This window comes from Hyla sarda, chromosome 11 (assembly GCF_029499605.1).
Source record: "Hyla sarda isolate aHylSar1 chromosome 11, aHylSar1.hap1, whole genome shotgun sequence".
In the NCBI taxonomy this organism is placed as follows: domain Eukaryota; kingdom Metazoa; phylum Chordata; class Amphibia; order Anura; family Hylidae; genus Hyla; species Hyla sarda.
The window spans coordinates 91,899,669-91,912,721 of NC_079199.1; the positions used below are offsets into that span (position 1 = coordinate 91,899,669).

Consider the following 13,053-nt stretch of genomic DNA (forward strand, 5'->3'; position numbering starts at 1 on the left):
ATAAAGACTGCATGTCATTTGTACCGTAAAGGGAACAGCGTGAAACAACCCCCCCCCCCCCAAATTTGCAAAATTGTGATTTTCGTAAATATTTCCTTACACAATTTTTTTTTTTTTGCTTTTGCCATGAATTTTAGGGTAAAATGAGTGCTGTCATTACAAAGTACAACTGGTCACGCAAAAAACAATCCCTCACATGGGTCTGTGAATGGAAATATAAAATAGTTATGGATTTTAGAAGAGGATGGAAAAAAACGAAAATGCCAAAATAAAAATGGCTCCTTAAAGGCGTGTTCCAGGAAAAAAAATGATATATATCTCAACTGTTTCCATGAAGGTTAAACAGATTTGTAAATTACTTCTATTAAAAAATCTTAATCATTTCAATAATTAACAGCTGCTGAAGTTGAGTTGTTCTTTTCTGTCTGACAACAGTGCTCTCTGCTGACATCTCTGCTTGTCTCGGGAATTGCACAGAGTAGAAGAGGTTTGCTATGGGGATTTGCTTCTAAACTGGGCGGTTCCCGAGACAGGTGTCATCAGAGAGCACTTAGACAGAAAAGAACAACTCAACTTCATCAGCTCATAAGTACTGAAAGGATTAAGATTTTTTAATAGAAGTAATTTACAAATCTGCTCACTAAAGATACCCCGGCACTGCCCGGCTCAAGCACTAGTCCTTCACAAAATGACGCTCACCTTCAAGCAGATCCCATATATTCAGTATTCGGCTGTGCTCACTGCAGTAAGGTAACAGGTAACCAAGTATAGCTTCTTCCAAGAACAGAAAAAACGCAGGGCACTCACCACTTAGCTGAAAAATACTCCTTTATTCAGTGGATCATAACATCAATGCAGTAAGACGCTCGACAGGGGTGTGTTTCGGGGCTCGAAACACCCCTGTCAAGCGTCTTACTGCATTGATGTTATGATCCACTGAATAAAGAAGTATTTTTCAGCTAAGTGGTGAGTGCCCTGCGTTTTTTCTGTTCTTGGAAGAAGCTATAATTTACAAATCTGTTTAACTTTCTGGAGCCAGTTGAGATATAAAAAAAAGTTTTTTCCTGGATAACTCCTATAAGGTCAAAATGGGCTGTGTCCTTAAGGGGTTAATTTTGAGCCTTTAAAATAACATTACAAATAGCAACTTTACCACTCATTGTTATTATGTTTCCTGTTTGTGTGATCTTTACTGGCCATCTATTTTGTGGTCTCATAGTTTACCGACAGAAAGCTTATTATTTTGTTGTAAACGTTACTAAAGATATGGGGAAGGGGGGGGGGGGGGGGGGCATTTATCAAAACCTGTGCAGAGTAAAAGCTGACCAGTTGCCCATAGCAACCAATCCGATTGCTACTTTCATTTCTCAGAGGCCTTTTCAAAAGTGTAAGAAGCAATCTGATAAGTTGATATGGGCAATTGGTAAACTTTTCTCTACACATATTTTGATACATTTCCCCCCATATGGAGTATATATGCTAATTTGAAACCACACCCCTCTAGTGGGGTTTCTTGTGGTTTTGTCCAGATGTTCATGGATTTCTAGTGCATGTATGGCAGCCATGGGAAGTCAGACAGACTGTGGTATGGTACATGACTCAGGGTGGTGAGATGTATCACTTTGTGGTGCCAGGGCACCGTTCACCTACTCGGTCCAAGGATAGGACAGCTTCTCCTGGGCCAGGCGCGGGATGATAAATACACTGATGCCAGGTTACGGATAACTGTCTTTACTGAGGCAGGAGTAGATGTTACAATCCTCACAGCACAGATTAGAGTACATGAGATGCAGAGTAACCCTTGGGAGCCCTGTAGGCTTCCTTTAACTTGTAGTATTTTACTTGAAACTTAGACTTAATTCTGAGGCCTCCCACGCTGACTAGGGTTCTGATAGTGTCCAATTAACGCTACACCGCCAGGGTATGAAGAATAACTGTGTGGCCCGTTGACTCACCGGGTATTATGCTCAGAATTAGGAATTTCTGACTCCTCCTGGGCGGGGAACACTTGCAGAATGGCGCGGTTGCTTGCTTGAAGATTTACTTTAGGCTTCGGTACTGGGACACCTCACATGATGTCGCATTAAGGTTTCAATAATGTTGCACTATGTGTGCACAGAAAAAAGAAATATAAAAACAGGTTAGATTAAATTAAAGGACTACTCTGGGACATGAAAACGTATCCCCTATGCTAAGAATAGGGTATATTTTTTCAGATCGTGGAGGGTCTGACCCCTGAGACCACCCGCGATCACATGTACAGGGCTCTGAAAGTCAGCAGGAAGGAAGCATGTTCGACCACCGCACGAAAAGGAGGCTGTCACGCCCCCTCAATACAACTCCATGGGAGAGTCAGAGCACTGCATCTCCAGCTCTCCCGTAGCACTGCACCGAGGGGGTGTCGGCTGCCAATTTGTGCAGTGGTCAATACGCTCTATATAGCAGGAGAGAAGGGGCCCTGTACGAGAGTCGGACCACCCGCAATCTGAAACTTAGGATAGGGGATACGTTTTCAAATCCCGGAGTATTCCTTTAAGAAAAATAAGGCCCATTGGGTGGAAAGAAGAAGATCTCGCAGATCTTTGGCAAAGATTATTTCCAACTTAGAAAGAAAAATGTAATGGGAAAGCATATCAACTGCAGTGAAAGTAAAGCCAAAACTTTATAAACAGTGACCCCCCGACCTACGATGGCCCCGAAATACAATTATTTCAACATACGATGGCCTCTCAGAGGCAGCATCAACATACGATGCTTTTGTATGTCGGGGCCATCGCATAAACGGCTATCCGGCGGCGCAGACTGCTTCAGCTGCCACCGGATAGACGTTTACGGTGCCCCGTGTTGTCCGCTGACGATCACTTACCTGTCCTCGGGGCTCCGGCACGTCCTCTTCAGGATCCCCTGCATCGTTGGCGCTGCGCACGCCGTCCCGTCATCCAATAGGAGCGGCGTGCGTAGCGACGTGATGGCGGCGACGGAGAGCGACGATGCCGGGGAAGCAGAGGCCTTGCCAGAGCGTCGGGGACACCCCAGGGACGCGGCGAATGCTGGGTGTTGTAGTTTTGCAACATCTGGAGGTCCACAGGTTGTAGACCACTGTCCTATACTTTACATTGCACGGATCCCTCAACATACGATGGTTTCAACAAACGATGGTCCATTTGGAACGGATTAGCATCGTACAAAACATAAGCTTAGTAATAGCTCTGCACATCCAGTTGAGCTGTGTTTGCAGAATGTTTGCTGCCCAGTCTGTTGCAGAAGAAAAGTCTAAATTTTACTGGTGCCAAATTCCTGGTCACTGATCGTCAGTGTGGTCTAAAAAAAGAAGAACCGTTATCTGCATTACTACATTTTATTATTTAACATCTGATTCGGAGATTTCTATTGAAACCCTGATGTCTTGTGAAATCACCGGATTATTGCCAAAGAACATTTTAAATCTGCCGGTATCAAAAGTACTTACAGTACATTATTGATTCACTTAGAACTTTAAACAAAACTGCAGTTAAAGGTGTACTCCACTGATAGACATCTTATCCCCGATTCAATGGATAGGGGATAAGATGTCTGATCGCGGGGGTCTCGCCGCTGCCCCCCCCCCCCTCGATCTCCCGCAGCGCCTGACATTCTAAGCAAACGCCGGGTTCCTGTGGCAGTGGTCGTGACGTAAAGGCCATGCCCCTTGTGATGTCACTCCACACCCCCTCCATTCGTGTCTAAGGGAGGGGGCATGCCGGTGTGAGGTGGTTTTTTGCGCCCCCGTAGATCCATGCGTCCGCTCCTCCCCCAGCTCTCCGAACATTTCCGAAGCTAGAACTGGGGGATGGCAGAGCAAGGGGAGAGAAAAGGTTCACGCCCCCTCCCTCATCTCCCCTCCCTGAGTTCGGCTGGACGCAGATCTCCACGACACGCCCCCTCCCTGAGGACATAGATCACCAAGGCAGGTCCCTCCCTCATCTCCCCGAGCTGAGGACGTAAATCTCCACGGCAGGCCCCTCCCTCATCTCCCCGAGCTGAGGCCATAGAGCAGTGCTCCCAATGAGCTCTATGTGTAAAGGGGGACATACTGCACGGGCTAAAGGGGGACAAACTGTACAGGCTAAAGGGGGACATACTGCACGGGCTAAAGGGGGACAAACTGTACAGGCTAAAGGGGGACATACTGCACGGGCTAAAGGGGGACAAACTGTACAGGCTAAAGGGGGACATACTGCACGGGCTAAAGGGGGACAAACTGTACAGGCTGAAGGGGGACATACTGCATGGGCTAAAGAGCCCGTGCAGTATGTCCCCCTTTACACATAGAGCTCATTGGGACCACTGCTTTATGTCCTCAGGGAGGGGGCGTGCCGTGGAGATCTGCGTCCAGCCGAGCTCAGGGAGGGGGCGTGTACCTCCTCGCTCCCCTTGCCCCAGTTCTAGCTTCGGAAATGTTCGGAGAGCTGGGGGAGGAGCGGACGCATGGATCTACGGGGGCGCAAAAAACCACCTCACACCGGCCGATGCGTCCCCTCCTGTAGACAAGAATGGAAGGGGGCGTGGCCTGACGGTACAAGGGGGCATGAACGTGAAGTCACAATCACGGACTCCAGCTCCGAGCGCTCTAAACAAAATCTTCAGAACACTGGAGCACCGGATTACCCCTTTAATGGAGTCTATGGAAATTTTAGTTTTAAATTAACCCCTCCCCTGTATTGTGATCTAGGTCTTAAAGTGTACCTGTTATATCACAGAAAATAAAATTATGCTTATATGTTATATACTAGGTCATTCAGAATCTTCACGTCATTTTTTACGTCTTTTTATGTGTTTAGGTTCTGAATTTGACTTACAAATCCCTCAGTCCTGCTGTTCACTCATTCTGACATCCACTGCTCAGGAAAGGGTGCACTGGGACCGCCCTCAAACAATACACATAGAAAGAAAAAATCCGGCACAGCGGTATTTGGACTGTAATGTATAGACTGTAGTAAAAATCTGGCACAGCGGTATTTTGAGTGTAGTATTTAGACCAGTTCTTAAAGGGGTACTCCACTGCTCAGCGTTTGGAACAAAATGTTCCGATCACTTAGAGCCGGGAGCTCGTGACTACATGGCCCCTCCCCCTCATGACTTAACGCCATGCCCCCTCAATGCAAGTCTATGGGAGGGGGCATGGCGGCCCCCTTCCACAGACTTGCAATGAGGGGGCGGGGAGTGATGTCGTGGCTATGAGGTCACAAGCTCCCGACGCCGGCTCTAATCGTTCGAAACATTTTGTTCCAAACGCTGAGCAGCAGAGTACCCCTTTAAAGTTTAGTCAGCAACAGATGGGATCTCAGGGAAGTCCACAGCAGAAAGTGATTGGCAACAGCAACAGATCCAGCACACCTCTCTCGAGTGGTAATCCTTAGGCTATGTTCATACGATGGCATTTCTGTGTGGAATTCAACAGCATAATTCCACATGAACATGCCACTGCAGCAGAGTCCCATTCATTTCAATCCCATTCATTTAATGGAAATCCCAATTCCTGAGTCTGAAGAAAGAATAGACATGTCCAGTGGCGTTTCTAGGGTTGGTGTCACCCGGTGCAGTAGAAAATGGTGTCACCCTATACATACCCCATACCCCCCTCGCCCCCCAAGGTAATTTTTTGTCCTGTTGTGACAGACACCATTGGTGTAGAGCATTGTGAAAAATTCCAGCATAATAATCAAATATAACAATTGCCACAGAATGGGAAAGCGCTAAAGAAGCTTTCACCATAAAAACTACAGCTCCCAGAATGCCTTAAAGGGGTACTCCACTGGAAAACATTTTCATTTAAATTAACTGGTGCCAGAAAGTTAAACAGATTTGTGAATTACTTATATTTAAAAATCTTAATCCTTCCAGTACTTATCAGCTGCTGTATGCTCCACAGGAAGTTCTTTTATTTTTAACTTTTTTTTCTGTCTGACCACAGTGCTCTCTGCTGACACCTCTGTCCATGTCAGGAATTGTCCAGAGTAGGAGAGGTTTGCTATGGGGATTTGCATCTACTCTGAACAGTTCCTGACATGGACAGAGGTGTCAGCAGAGAGCACTGTGGTCAGACTGGAAATAACCAAAGGCAGTCTAGGCGTGCTGGGAGTTGTAGTTTTTCAACATTTGGAGGGTCACAGTTTGGAGACCACTGTTACAGTGGTGCCCAAACGGTAGCCCTCCAGATATTACCACACTACAACTCTCAGCATGCCTGGACTGCCTAGGCATGCTGGGAGTTGTAGTTCTGTAACCTCTGTCCCTTCAAATTTTGCAATTTTCATGAAATGTTAGAAAATTGCTGCTCCACTTTGAAGCCCTCAATTTTTTTCAAAAAGTAAAAACATGTCCATTTTATTATGCCAACATAAAGTGGACATATTGTATTTGTGAATAAAAATAACATTTATTTGGAATATCCATTTTCCTTACAAGCAGAGAGCTTCAAAGATAGAAAAATGCAAAATGTAAAAAATGTTCATGAAATTTGGGGATTTTTCACCAAAAAGGATGCAAGTAACAATGAAAATTTACCACCAAAATAAAGTAGAATATGTCACGAAAAAACTATCTCAGAATCAGAATATTCGGTAAAAGCGTTTTAGAGATATTAATGCGTAAAGTGAAGGTGGTCAGAATTGCGAAAAATGGCTCCGTCCTTAAAGGGGTTGTGCGCTGCCCTGACTTTCGGAGCTCCGCTCACAGCGTCCGGAAGTTCATTACTCCGAACGCTGTGTGCGGGCTTCCGTGTTCGCGGCCGCCGGGCGTGACGTCACGCCCGGCCCCTTGCCCACCCCCTCGTGACGTCTCGCTCGCCCCCTCAACGAAAGTCTATGGGAAGGGGGTGCGACCGCTGTCACTTTGGTAGAGGGGGCGGGCGTGATATCACGAGGGGGTGGGCGAGACGTCACGAGGGGGCGGGCGAAGGGTCGGGCGTGACGTCACGCCCGGCGGCCGTGAACACGGAAGCCCGCACACAGCGTTCGGAGTAATGAACTTCGGGATGCTGTGAGCGGAGCTCCGAAAATTAGGGCAGCGCACAACCCCTTTAAGGGGAAAAAGGGCTGCATCCTTAAGAGGTTAATTTTAGCTGCTATTCCTTAACGACTAAGCGGAACATGCTTAAGTGGGAGGAAAGATGTGCTAGTGACCCAGTAATTACAATGCAACAATATACCAACTACAACCATAGCAGCAGGAATAGGTCCAATAAAGTGCATTCAGAATTCATGATTAAAATGCAATACAGAACCGTAAAAGAGAACAAATGCAATGAGACTTATCTGTAAGGACAAGGCCTTGTCAACTTTTAAAAATGCTGTGTTTTGCTAAAACCATCAGAAAATGCTTAGTTTTTCTGATAAACCCAGAAAAATCAGCAGCAGGAGTTTGGCGGAGAAAAAAATAGTGCATTCACTACCAGATCCCTGTTTGACCCCTGTTGGGATCCGTCAGGACCTGGTGGTCACTCTGTGGAGTCAGTTGTGCTCTGACCCATTTTGGGGTGTTTGGTGCAAAAAAAAAAAGAGTCAAATTGATGCAGAAAGGGACAGAGAACAACGGCAATGTGAACATAGCCTAACGTGGTGTAAAAGGCCTCTCACTCTCACAGCTAGAAATGCTGTTTTTTGTTAAACCTAGCTTTGAATGTTTTGCATTTTGTGTCACCTAGAATATATAATTTTTGGAAAACCCACTGCACAACTGAACTGCTACAATGCTATGCCTTGTGTTGTAGACAGTGTGAAGTCTTTCTATGGCTGGGCTCGGTAGTGCAGTCACGCTGATGAGAACTAAGGTGTAGAATGACTGGACAATAATGCTGTTCAGCCCACTGCACAATTCTTTCCTCAAATTGAATTGTGTTACGTGAAATCTTTCTATGGGATTGTTAGTGCAGTCACACTACTGGGGCTTGTAGTGCATCAGAATCACCTTGGACACAGCAATGCTGTTCTACCCCATGCACAATACTTTGTGTTGTAATGTGAAAGCTTCCTATGGCTGGGCTCTGTGGTTCTACAGTGAGCTGTTCTGTGCTCACTGCTCAGTTTGTGTGTCCGATATGGCCACCGCAACATAGTTCATAGGATTTTTTCACTCCTTTTAGGCCCACCCCTATGCTGTCTCCTGATTGGCCTGGAAGCTGTATGCAAGCAATGATTGGCTAACCTTCAGTCATGTGATCTTACTGCTAACTGCAAAGTATTCTGGGCTACCCTGACATCATCTCAGGGTTCCTATTTCCTACTATCCATCCTATGCTGAAATGGTGCCAAAACGCTGTGTTCCTCATCCCTTCTTCTATTACAGCGCAGTCGCCCGGCTCGCACGCAGTGACCCCGTTAAAGTTCTTATGTTCCCTGAATATACAATAACTTTTGACAAAGTACTGAGCAAAACCGGCTTCTACAGTTTGGTGTTGCACATCTCTATTCCTAACCTTGTGTTGTCTCGCAATCCCTAAACACCCCTAAGGTGTTAATGGCAGAATTTTGTCGTAGACCATATCCATTGGGGCACGTAATTATTATTAGCCACGTGGGAAATATTTCACACTTTATACAGTATATATTGTCCCTGAATTGGCTTTGTAGTCAGATTGCTGATGGAGAACAACAATTTCCAGATAATTTGGAAAATAAAAATATCCCTGTTTCATTACATCAATAGCGAGAGAATTTAGAACAAAAAAAATGTGAGCATGATTGTTCCTCTGCAAGAATAAATAATATATTGTATATCATATAGCAATATGTAACATATGACTGTAAGTATATATCAGTGTACTCAAACAGTGTAGAGGGGAACCAGCGGGCTCTCTGGAGCTCTCCCGTTCATGTCACCTTTTTTAAAATGGACATTGATTAAAAGGATTTATCCAAAGATCTGACAAGTGGCACTGCATTTTGTATACATACACCAGTCCGGCAACCTTTTTTTATTTTTTTATTTTTTTTAAGTTTTACTAAAAATTGTTGTATCACATTCTTGAACCACTAAAGGACCCCGTAGATCTAAAAAGCAAAACCTCTGTCAATATTGGTGACTAAAGTTCAAAATCAGTCATTGGCTTGTATTTGTTATACTCTTATTTATTGGTTTATGAAAGAAGCGATCTGATTGGTTGCTATGGGCAACTCAGCAACTTTTCCTCTGGACAGGTTTTGATAAATCTCCCCCATGGGCTTTTTCACCTTCCCTTGTTGATAGCTCATTGTCTATGTTACAGACCACCTCTGTGCTCTAGAAGCAGTGGTCGGTAGGGCTGGCGACATCAATTGCTTTCTGCACATATCAGGTAAGTGCGTCAGGCTGGGAGGTTGCAGGTGCCCTGGCCGGTGACCTTATCAATGTGTTTACAGTATTAGTGTAAGCTCTCTTAACCCTGTATACAATATCTCATACAAGTAAGTCCACTCCTCACATTATATATACACAATATTAATCTCTTTATTTTTGATGCACTGTAATATGCATCTTTTGAAATGAAAAACTCTTTAATAAAACTTCTTGAACCACAAGTAAGACCACCCCTCATATAATATATAAAGTATCTCACATAAGTGAGAACACCCCCTCACTTTTTTGTAAATATTTTATTCTATCCTTCCATGTGACACTGAAGAAATGGCACTGTTAAAATGTAAAGTAGTGAGTGCATGGCATGTATAACAGTGTTTTAAAGGAGATATCCAGTGCTGAAAAAGGGGATAAGTTTCAGATCGCGGGTGGTCCGACCGCTGGGACCCCCCGCGATCTCCTCTATGGGGCCTTGCTGCCTTCGGCAATCTTCGGCTCTGCCATAGCGCTGTATTGAGGGGGCATGTCGGCCGCTGCTTAGTGCGGTGGTCGACACCAGCTATCTGGCCAGCGAGCTGGGGCCCCGTACAGGAGATCTCGGGGGGGCCCAGCGGTCGGACCCCCGGCGATCTGAAAATTATCCCCTAAAAGGGGTACTCTGGGGATCTAAACCCATATCCCATACTTTCCATCTTACCAGCCTATCTATTTGTCTAAATATCATTCATTAGCTATACAGAGCAGGTTCCCTCTTTAAGCTGTCACTTACATGCAGGGAGTGAGAGAAAGACATTGGAGGACATTTTTAATTAGTTTTACTGTAAAACTAATTAAAAATGTCCTCCGACTTCAATGTTCTAAATGCCCCTGCAAATTTTGCACAGTTGCATTTTTTGCACAATTTTTTGTGCAATTTTCGGTAGAACATCTTTCAAAGTTGCCTACTGTTTGGGGTACCGTACCCCACTTTTTTGCAGTGGAGCTGTATTTATTTGCGCAAATTAAATTTAGAAGTGTTTTTTTTTTTTTTTTTTGCAAAAGCCTACTTTTTTTTTTTTTTTTAGCAAATCTGCACCATCTAATAGAACAGGTACAAAAGTGCCAGATACCAGAGCACAAAGCTTAAACCAATCTCTACTCAAGTAGAAAACAGACATGGTGCACATCTACAATCTTGCACAATGATCCAATTGCTTCTCAGCATAATTTCAAAAACTAACAGGTTGTTAGTATATACGTTTTGATCAAAAAGTACAAGCCCACTCGCCACGTCAAGGCCACCTATTTAGAGTGGGTCCCTAACGTCCCTAGCATAAAATGGCGTAGCACTGGGCGGCGACCACCACCGCCGCGACACCAGTGCCCACAGGGGGAACGACCCACTGGCAGAGCGGCCCCAACGCCACTCAAACCAGTCCATGGGTCGCACCTCCCCGCAGACACGGCACCACGGCAGCAACAAATGCTGTACAGCACCACACCAGTGTGAACAGGATGTTATAGCACACTTACCATGCTCTCCCAGTCAAATTGGGAGGCTGCCAGGAAAGAAAAGGCCCATGTGTAGCTAACTACTACTTATATAGGGTTGTCGTGGCGGTGGTGGTCGCCGCCCAGTGCTACGCCATTTTATGCTAGGGACGTTAGGGACCCACTCTAAATAGGTGGCCTTGACGTGGCGAGTGGGCTTTGTAGTTTTTGATCAAAACGTATATACTAACAACCTGTTAGTTTTTGAAATTATGCTGAGAAGCAATTGGATCATTGTGCAAGATTGTAGATGTGCACCATGTCTGTTTTCTACATGAATTCACATTAAACCAATCTCTGCAGCTCACTGGTTTCTATAGTTGAGCAAAATTTATCAAGTCCTGTGCACCTTTTTAGTACATTTTGAGCAACAGAGCAAACAATGCCCCAAGTAAACAGGGGTAAAATCTATTCTAGATTCCCACTAAACATATCCCATTATGTTTAGATTCTGCTTGTCTCTGTGTATACCCCTCACTGAAACCTAGCCCCTAGTCTTCTGGAAGACAAATACAATGGGATTTCTGGCTTCACAGCTTCTTTAGCCAGGCAGTGGTGGTCATTAATGTTATCATGTTGGAATATTGCCCTGCGGTACAGTCTCCGAAAGGAATGGATCATGCTCTGCTTCAGTATGTCACAGTACATGTTGGCATTCATGGTTCCCTCAATGAACTGTACTTCCCAGAGTCAGCAGCACTTATGCCACCCACACCATGACACTCCCACCACCATGCTTGCCTGTAGGCAGAACACACTTGTCTTTATTCTCCTCACTTGGTTGCTGCCACACAAGCTTGACAACATCTGGACCAAATAAGTTCCTCCTAGTCTCATCGAACCACAGGAAAGGGTTTCAGTAACCCATGTCTTTAGTCTGCTTGTCTTCAGTTGATTGTTAGCAAGCTTTCCTGTGCATCATCTTTAGAAGGACTTTCTTTTGGGAAGACAGACTGTTTCAATTTCAGGGTCTTGCCAATCTTATAGTCTAGTCCATCTTTACGTAGAACAACAATTTTTTTTCAGACCCTCAGAGAGTTTTTTGCCATGAGGTGCCATGTTGAACTTGCAGTAACCAGTATTAGAGAGCTTGAGATTTAAGACACCTCCTCCCCATCCACATGACATCGAGAGGGAAAAATGGCTAATGGGGCCCAGCTTGAACATTTCAACTTATGGGTGTACTCACTTTTGTGGCCAAGGCTTAGACATTAATGGCTGTGTGTTGAGTTATTTTGAGGGGACACAACATTAAGCACTGTTATACAGGCTGTGAACCCACTACTTTACATTGTAGCAGAGGGTCATTTCTTCAGTGTTGTCACAAAAATGTTAGGGGTGTTAAAATAAAACCTATATAAATTGAGTAAATCAGTGTAATTGTATGGACCTACAGAATATAAACAATGGGCCTCATTTACTAAGAGTGTTGGGTTTTTACTAGTGTGAAATGTTGTTTCAGACTTTCTGACCAACTTTTTCTAGGTGGAAATTTCCAGCCATTTGTTCACAGGATTTTCTGTGAATTCAATAGTAAATAGGTCAGGTTGTTACACCATGCCCCTTTTTGGGCCGACCACACCCCTTTGTACCAGACCATGCCCCCTTTCCGGCTTTTCACAATGCAATGTTGGGTTAGTTGGATATTCCTGGTGCACACTGTTGCACAGTGTCTGAGACATGTCTCACACACAGTCTCAGACACTGTGCACCAAAATAACTTTTATTTGCCCCACAAATAATTTTTGGGGTAAAATGAGTGTCAGTACAAAGTACAATTGGTGTTGCAAAAAAACAAGCCCTCACATAGGTCTGTAGGTGGAAAATTTTAAGTTTTATAATAATTAGAAGGGGAGGAGGAAAAAACTAACGTGCAAAAATGAAAAGTCCCTGAGTCCACAAGGGGTTATGTATCACTGGCTTACTGTTAGTAGGTTTCCTTGGCCACTGTTTAGAAGTGATATATACATTTTCAGCTTATTTCTTAACAGTCTCTGGGCCCCTGACTGTATTGTGTGAGGCACAGGGTTTTTCTTGTCAATAGCAGTAGGCGGTCCATATTGGTTAACCCATGCAACAATAGTTCAGGTGCTAGAGGTGAAGCTAAGGATCCACCTGTATACTGTCAGAATACCCATTACCACTGCTTATGCAACAACAATAGGTCATAGGGCAGGACTCCAGTCAAAGACATGTGTCCCTGTTCCT

At 44.7% G+C, this 13,053-nt stretch overlaps 1 protein-coding gene across 1 annotated transcript in view; it reads left to right on the forward strand.

Moving 5' to 3' along the window:
• LOC130295322 (olfactory receptor 8H1-like) overlaps positions 1-13,053 on the forward strand; it is a 74,663-nt gene that overhangs the window by 45,501 nt on the left and 16,109 nt on the right. The gene's annotated exons all lie outside the window — the stretch shown is intronic.